This window comes from Oncorhynchus kisutch, linkage group LG8, assembly GCF_002021735.2.
Source record: "Oncorhynchus kisutch isolate 150728-3 linkage group LG8, Okis_V2, whole genome shotgun sequence".
Taxonomy (NCBI): domain Eukaryota; kingdom Metazoa; phylum Chordata; class Actinopteri; order Salmoniformes; family Salmonidae; genus Oncorhynchus; species Oncorhynchus kisutch.
Genome location: NC_034181.2, coordinates 8,369,240 through 8,378,441, shown reverse-complemented (window position 1 = coordinate 8,378,441; position 9,202 = coordinate 8,369,240). Strand labels below are relative to the sequence as shown.

The 9,202-nt window shown below is 43.5% G+C and overlaps 1 protein-coding gene across 1 annotated transcript in view; it reads left to right on the top strand.

The window, feature by feature from the left end:
• The first annotated feature begins 812 nt into the window (after positions 1 to 812).
• Positions 813 to 9,202, top strand: part of LOC109878306 (phospholipid-transporting ATPase ID) — a 53,642-nt gene continuing 45,252 nt past the window's right edge. Inside the window, exon 1 of the mRNA XM_031829620.1 lies at positions 813 to 1,390. The gene's annotated coding sequence lies outside the window, so the exon portion shown is untranslated. The remainder of the gene's footprint in view (positions 1,391 to 9,202) is intronic.

Here is a 9,202-nt window from a genome sequence, read left to right as displayed (position 1 = left end):
TGTGTGTGTGTGTGTGTGTGTGTGTGTGTGTGTGTGTGTGTGTAGTCCCACCCTGTGTGTGTGTGTGTGCAGTCCCACCATGTGTGTGTGTGTGTGTGTGTGTGTGTGTAGTCCCACCCTGTGTGTGTGTGTGTGTGTGTGTGTGTGTGTGTGTATGTGTAGTCCCACCATGTGTGTGTGTGTGTGTGTGTAGTCCCACCCTGTGTGTGTGTAGTCTCACCCCGTGTGTGTGTGTAGTCCCACCCCGTGTGTGTGTGTAGTCCCGCCCTGTGTGTGTGTGTAGTCCCACCCTGTGTGTGTGTAGTCCCACCCTGTGTGTGTGTAGTCCCACCCCGTGTGTGTGTGTAGTCCCGCCCTGTGTGTGTGTGTAGTCCCACCCTGTGTGTGTGTAGTCCCACCCTGTGTGTGTGTAGTCCCACCCCGTGTGTGTGTGTAGTCCCGCCCTGTGTGTGTGTGTAGTCCCACCCTGTGTGTGTGTAGTCTCACCCCGTGTGTGTGTGTAGTCCCACCCCGTGTGTGTGTGTAGTCCCGCCCTGTGTTCTGTGTGTGTGTGTGTGTGTGTGTGTGTCTGACTCCCCTCTAGATTCCAAGCCCACCTCCCTTTCACCAGCCAGATGTGAGAACAGACAAGAGCAGAGAGGAGTGTGAGGGAGAGAGAGAGAGAGAGAGAGAGAGAGAGAGAGAGTGACACAGAGAGAGAGAGAGAGAGAACATGAGACAGACGAGAGAGGAGTGTGAGGGAGGGCGAGAGAGAGAGAGAGAACATGAGACAGACGAGAGAGGAGTGTGAGGGAGGGAGAGAGAGAGAGAGAGAGAGAGAGAACATGAGTCAGATGAGAGAGGAGTGTGAGGGAGGGAGAGAGAGTAAGGCAGTGTCAGAAAGCCAGAGGAGGGAGGAGTTGAGAGAGACAGAGAGAGTAGGGCAGTGTCAGAAAGCCAGAGGAGGTAGGAGTTGAGAGAGACAGAGTGAGTAGGGCATTGTCAGAAAGCCAGAGGAGGTAGGAGTTGAGAGAGCCAGAGAGATTAGGGCAGTGTTAGAAAGCCAGAGGAGGGAGGAGTTGAGAGAGACAGAGAGAGTAGGGCAGTATCAGAAAGCCAGAGGAGGGAGGAGTTGAGAGAGACAGAGAGAGTAGGGCAGTGTCAGAAAGCCAGAGGAGGGAGGAGTTGAGAGAGACAGAGAGAGTAGGGCAGTGTCAGAAAGCCAGAGGAGGGAGCGGATATAGAGAATGAGGGAGGGGTAGAGGAGGAGTTAGTGTGTGAACGATGAAGGGATAGCCTTGATGAAATCAACAGCTTGTTCACTGGTCGGACTTTCCCAAGACTGCATGGTGGTCTGCACGTCTCACACACTCCCCGTCGGACACACGCACGGCTGTAGCCGGGACTAACGGTAAGAGCGATGGCAAGCCTCTTGACCTCAGGATCAGGGTTAGGGTGTGGGAGGGGTGGGCAAACATACAGGAAGTAGTGGTGAACGAAAGTGAGTGTTCACTCTCTCCATCTTCTCTCTTTGCTTTTCTGGGGACTCCTGAAGTAAAGCAGTGGAAAGAATGAGTGAAGGAAGGAGTTGGTTTCTAGGAATGACGATCCAGGAGTGAATAGTTTGAGAAAGAGAGGGGGGGGGCGAGAGAACGAGAAAGGGAAAGAGAGAGGGGGCGAGAGAACGAGAAAGGGAAAGAGAGAGGGGGGTGAGAGAACGAGAAAGGGAAAGAGAGAGGGGGGTGAGAGAACGAGAAAGGGAAAGAGAGGGGGGCCGAGAGAACGAGAAAGGGAAAGAGAGAGGGGGCGAGAGAACGAGAAAGGGAAAGAGAGAGGGGGCGAGAGAACGAGAAAGGGAAAGAGAGAGGGGGGTGAGAGAACGAGAAAGGGAAAGAGAGAGGGGGCGAGAGAACAAGAAAGGGAAATAGAGAGGGGGCGAGAGAACGAGAAAGGGAAAGAGAGAGGGGGTGAGAGAACGAGAAAGGGAAAGAGAGAGGGGGGTGAGAGAACGAGAAAGGGAAAGAGAGAAAAAGCCATAACTTTGGAATACTTTTTACTTTTTTCTCCGATCTTTACAACATCACTTCAATGCTTTCTAACCTTTAAACAACCAGCTCAATGCTTTCTAACCTTTAAACAACCAGCTCAATGCTTTCTAACCTTTAAACAACCAGCTCAATGCTTTCTAACCTTTAAACAACCAGCTCAATGCTTTCTAACCTTTAAACAACCAGCTCAATGCTTTCTAACCTTTAAACAACCAGCTCAATGCTTTCTTTGTCTGTACAATGTAGTCTGTTACATATTAGACATTAATGTTTATTGCTGATTGTTTCTCTACCTACGGTCTGGTCTATTTCTCTAGTAAACAAGGTTTGACATTTTTCTGTTGGAGAGGATGTCAGAACGGGAAATACTCTTCAGAACTGAGAAGTCATTTTGGGATTGATCTTGATGATGAGGAGGAGGAGGAAGATTCTGATGGTAGTTTAACATAATTCCATGTGCATACCTTGTGTTTTTATCTAGCTGTTTGACCAGGTGTTGTGTTAGTGTGTCATTACCCACAGACGGGCTATTCTCCAGAGTTACTGCTGTGTTACACTGGGGCACTACCTTGACATAGATCTGTTGTCCCTCTCAGGCCACTGTCCCTCTCAGGCCACTTTCATCTGGTGAGCTCACAGTCCCCTGCAGCCAAACTAAAGACTGAAGGGGTCAAATCATCTGGTCAGATCATTGATACGACTGTGCTACGGTCAAAGGAACGAGTCAAAACTGTTTTATAACGACAAATAAATATTAGAACTATTAGACTTAAAGGGTCAATGAAAGCGTTGTGTTGTTATCTGGTAAACTGAGAGGGGACACTCACACCTGGCTTTGTGGACTGAGAGGTCAGGTGAATTATTCAGCAGTTGATTGTTGAGAGTTTTTGTGTTCTCTGTGCTCCGGTCTAAAAGAGTTGTACTGTTAAAGACTGTCACTGTCGTGTAGACTGATCCGTCTCACTTCTCTCCCCTCCAACACCACAACTTTACATTGACGTCAGTGCATCAGACAGTACGTGGTCAGGTGAATTCCACTGCTTTACAGGAAGTGTTACTCATCTACAGACTGTATCCGTATCTCCCCTAACCACTGATTTCTGATCAGTTCTCCTCAGCCCAGGTCAAACCTAGATGGATCAGAACCAAAATATTACATCTGTTCCTGGATCAGTGGTTAAAAAGTCATAATGATATCTCTCACAACACATGATGTTACTCTAGTCGATGATGTCATCTAAACAGTAAGTGACTCAACCAGGAAGTGTGAGTCTGAAATGGCTGAAATGGCTTTAGTTCAGTACTTTTGACCAGGGTCCAAAGTAGTGTACTATCTAGGAATTAGGGTGCCATTGAAGACGCACCCAAGTTCACTCCATCCTGAAAGTAGTTCCCAGGGTTGGGGAGTAACGGATTACCGAAACCCCCCCAAAAATGGTAACTGTAATCAGTTACGTTAACAGCAAAAAATATTGTAATCAGATTACAGATACCTTTGAAAGAAAATAGATGATTACATGCCTCATGAGTGTTCAACTGTCACACTCCGTTAGAACCCCAAATATAAACTTGTTTTTCTCTAATGTTTGTAAACATTGTAAATGTAAACAAACCACTGTGTAGCCTCATAAAATGGTTAAAACGATCATTGTGACATCATGGATGGTCAGTCCTGTATATCCTCATAACATGGTTAAAACGATCATTGTGACATCATGGATGGTCAGTCCTGTATATCCTCATAACATGGTTAAAACGATCATTGTGACATCATGGATGGTCAGTCCTGTGTAGCCTCATAACATGGTTAAAACGATCATTGTGACATCATGGATGGTCAGTCCTGTATATCCTCATAACATGGTTAAAACGATCATTGTGACATCATGGATGGTCAGTCCTGTATATCCTCATAACATGGTTAAAACGATCATTGTGACATCATGGATGGTCATTCTTTGCATCTATAGCTCTGTCTATTAATCTGAGAGTGGTTACATTTCTCCAGGCCAATACCTCATCTTTTTACCAAAACAGAGGCGGGGCGTCTGTTTTGTTATTGTCTCATCTGTGGATTTGCCCTTTAAACAGCTGCATATTATCAAGATACCAAAGTGTCACCAACAAAAAGGTAAACAATAGGCCTATAGCAAGTGCAGCATATGGATCTCATTTTTCACATGTAAATAACGCTTTTCAGTAGTGCACAAAGCCATTCCATGAGCACAGCCTTTTATTTTTCAACTAGAATCAATGACCCAATCAGTCCTCCATGACAACACAATGATAAACCACAGACTCGGGCTGGCTAATAAGTCGTTAGCTCAGGTTAAAAACCCCAAAATTGGGCTAATCTATACTTTCATATTTCCAAGTCCTATTCTTGAAGATCAAGGGGTATAAAATTTTATTGGAATGACTAGAATTCTGATGACTTTGGTTTTTAATGTAGATATATAATTGAATCATATTATTATACGTAACAGAAAGCAATGGGTTAGCAGAAGCCCACATAACCAACGCATACAGTAAAATGTAACATCCATATAAGGCCGGCTATGTCAACTTTAACATGGATTTATCCTGCAATAGATGTTGTTCAAATGGGAACATGCCTTTTGTCTTCTTCTAATGCCTCAAACCCATTTAATCCCGATGTTTTTTCCCCAGACATGAAAATATCCAAATCAAGTGTCATTAGTAACCCTTTGAAGTAATCAATCATTATTTTTACATTTTTTAATGGAAAAGTAGGTGAAAAAGTGTGTTTTATGGTCGGTCACAATTGTGACTGGTGGGATAATGGTACTTATAATGAATTAACATATTTCTCCTATGCAGTTATCAAAGTTCTTATAAATCCCAGCTCAGTTATTAACACATTTAAAACTGTCACTAGCAGTCCTCAGCCCAGTTATGAGCACATTTAAAACTGTCACTAGCAGTCCCCAGCCCAGTTATTAACACATTTAAAACTCTGTCACTAGCAGTCCCCAGCTCAGTTATTAACACATTTAAAACTGTCACTAGCAGTCCTCAGCCCAGTTATGAGCACATTTAAAACTGTCACTAGCAGTCCCCAGCCCAGTTATTAACACATTTAAATCTCTGTCACTAGCAGTCCCCAGCCCAGTTATTAACACATTTAAAACTCTGTCACTAGCAGTCCCCAGCCCAGTTATTAACACATTTAAAACTCTGTCACTAGCAGTCCCCAGCCCAGTTATTAACACATTTAAAACTCTGTCACTAGCAGTCCCCAGCCCAGTTATTAACACATTTAAAACTCTGTCACTAGCAGTCCCCAGCCCAGTTATTAACACATTTAAAACTCTGTCACTAGCAGTCCCCAGCCCAGTTATTAACACATTTAAAACTCTGTCACTAGCAGTCCCCAGCCCAGTTATTAACACATTTAAAACTCTGTCACTAGCAGTCCCCAGCCCAGTTATTAACACATTTAAAACTCTGTCACTAGCAGTCCCCAGCCCAGTTATTAACACATTTAAAACTCTGTCACTAGCAGTCCCCAGCCCAGTTATTAACACATTTAAAACTCTGTCACTAGCAGTCCCCAGCCCAGTTATTAACACATTTAAAACTCTGTCACTAGCAGTCCCCAGCCCAGTTATTAACACATTTAAATCTCTGTCACTAGCAGTCCCCAGCCCAGTTATTAACACATTTAAAACTCTGTCACTAGCAGTCCCCAGCCCAGTTATTAACACATTTAAATCTCTGTCACTAGCAGTCCCCAGCCCAGTTATTAACACATTTAAAACTGTCACTAGCAGTCCCCAGCCCAGTTATTAACACATTTAAAACTGTCACTAGCAGTCCCCAGCCCAGTTATTAACACATTTAAAACTGTCACTAGCAGTCCCCAGCCCAGTTATTAACACATTTAAAACTGTCACTAGCAGTCCCCAGCCCAGTTATTAACACATTTAAAACTGTCACTAGCAGTCCCCAGCCCAGTTATTAACACATTTAAAACTGTCACTAGCAGTCCCCAGCCCAGTTATTAACACATTTAAAACTCTGTCACTAGCAGTCCCCAGCCCAGTTATTAACACATTTAAAACTCTGTCACTAGCAGTCCCCAGCCCAGTTATTAACACATTTAAAACTGTCACTAGCAGTCCCCAGCCCAGTTATTAACACATTTAAAACTCTGTCACTAGCAGTCCCCAGCCCAGTTATTAACACATTTAAAACTCTGTCACTAGCAGTCCCCAGCCCAGTTATTAATACATTTAATTCTCTGTCACTAGCAGTCCCCAGCCCAGTTATTAACACATTTAAAACTCTGTCACTAGCAGTCCCCAGCCCAGTTATTAACACATTTAAAACTCTGTCACTAGCAGTCCCCAGCCCAGTTATTAACACATTTAAATCTCTGTCACTAGCAGTCCCCAGCCCAGTTAACATTAATATTGTTACTTTAGTGCAACAGTTGAACTTTAGTGCTTTAGTGCACATAAAGGTAACATTTAGGAGAGAGGTAGAGAGGTAGGTAGCCTGTAGAACATGCATTCAGGTAGAGGCCTACACTGAACATAAAGGTAACATTTAGGATAGAGGTAGTCTGTAGAACATGCATTCAGGTAGAGGCCGACACTGAACATAAAGGTAACATTTAGGATAGAGGTAGTCTGTAGAACATGCATTCAGGTAGAGGCCGACACTGAACATAAAGGTAACATTTAGGATAGAGGTAGTCTGTAGAACATGCATTCAGGTAGAGGCCGACACTGAACATAAAGGTCACATTTAGGAGAGAGGTAGGTAGCCTGTAGAACATGCATTCAGGTAGAGGCCTACACTGAACATAAAGGTAACATTTAGGATAGAGGTAGTCTGTAGAACATGCATTCAGGTAGAGGCCGACACTGAACATAAAGGTAACATTTAGGAGAGAGGTAGGTAGTCTGTAGAACATGCATTCAGGTAGAGGCCGACACTGAACATAAAGGTCACATTTAGGAGAGAGGTAGGTAGCCTGTAGAACATGCATTCAGGTAGAGGCCGACACTGAACATAAAGGTCACATTTAGGAGAGAGGTAGGTAGCCTGTAGAACATGCATTCAGGTAGAGGCCGACACTGAACATAAAGGTAACATTTAGGAGAGAGGTAGGTAGCCTGTAGAATATGCATTCAGGTAGAGGCCGACACTGAACATAAAGGTAACATTTAGGAGAGAGGTAGCCTGTAGAATATGCATTCAGGTAGAGGCCGACACTGAACATAAAGGTAACATTTAGGAGAGAGGTAGGTAGCCTGTAGAATATGCATTCAGGTAGAGGCCTACACTGAACATAAAGGTAACATTTAGGAGAGAGGTAGGTAGCCTGTAGAATATGCATTCAGGTAGAGGCCGACACTGAACATAAAGGTCACATTTAGGAGAGAGGTAGCCTGTAGAATATGCATTCAGGTAGAGGCTGACACTGAACATAAAGGTAACATTTAGGAGAGAGGTAGCCTGTAGAATATGCATTCAGGTAGAGTCCGACACTGAACATAAAGGTAACATTTAGGAGAGAGGTAGGTAGCCTGTAGAATATGCATTCAGGTAGAGGCCGACACTGAACATAAAGGTAACATTTAGGAGAGAGGTAGCCTGTAGAACATGCATTCAGGTAGAGGCCGACACTGAACATAAAGGTAACATTTAGGAGAGAGGTAGGTAGCCTGTAGAATATGCATTCAGGTAGAGGCCGACACTGAACATAATAATATATATCAGAGAGGTAGCCTGTAGAATATGCATTCAGGTAGAGGCCGACACTGAACATAATAATATATATCAGAGAGGTAGCCTGTAGAATATGCATTCAGGTAGAGGCCGACACTGAACATAAAGGTAACATTTAGGAGAGAGGTAGCCTGTAGAATATGCATTCAGGTAGAGGCTGACACTGAACATAATAATATATATCAGAGAGGTAGCCTGTAGAATATGCATTCAGGTAGAGGCCGACACTGAACATAATAATATATATCAGAGAGGTAGCCTGTAGAATATGCATTCAGGTAGAGGCCGACACTGAACATAATAATATATATCAGAGAGGTAGCCTGTAGAATATGCATTCAGGTAGAGGCCGACACTGAACATAATAATATATATCAGAGAGGTAGCCTGTAGAATATGCATTCAAGTAGAGGCCGACACTGAACATAATAATATATATCAGAGAGGTAGCCTGTAGAATATGCATTCAGGTAGAGGCCGACACTGAACATAATAATATATATCAGAGAGGTAGCCTGTAGAACATGCATTCAGGTAGAGGCCGACACTGAACATAAAGGTAACATTTAGGAGAGAGGTAGGTAGCCTGTAGAACATGCATTCAGGTAGAGGCCGACACTGAACATAAAGGTAACATTTAGGATAGAGGTAGTCTGTAGAACATGCATTCAGGTAGAGGCCGACACTGAACATAAAGGTAACATTTAGGAGAGAGGTAGGTAGTCTGTAGAACATGCATTCAGGTAGAGGCCGACACTGAACATAAAGGTCACATTTAGGAGAGAGGTAGGTAGCCTGTAGAATATGCATTCAGGTAGAGGCCGACACTGAACATAAAGGTAACATTTAGGAGAGAGGTAGCCTGTAGAATATGCATTCAGGTAGAGGCTGACACTGAACATAAAGGTAACATTTAGGAGAGAGGTAGCCTGTAGAATATGCATTCAGGTAGAGGCTGACACTGAACATAAAGGTAACATTTAGGAGAGAGGTAGCCTGTAGAATATGCATTCAGGTAGAGGCCGACACTGAACATAATAACATATATCAGAGAGGTAGCCTGTAGAATATGCATTCAGGTAGAGGCCGACACTGAACATAATAATATATATCAGAGAGGTAGCCTGTAGAATATGCATTCAGGTAGAGGCTGACACTGAACATAATAATATATATCAGAGAGGTAGCCTGTAGAATATGCATTCAGGTAGAGGCTGACACTGAACATAATAATATATATCAGAGAGGTAGCCTGTAGAATATGCATTCAGGTAGAGGCCGACACTGAACATAAAGGTAACATTTAGGAGAGAGGTAGCCTGTAGAATATGCATTCAGGTAGAGGCTGACACTGAACATAATAATATATATCAGAGAGGTAGCCTGTAGAATATGCATTCAGGTAGAGGCCTACA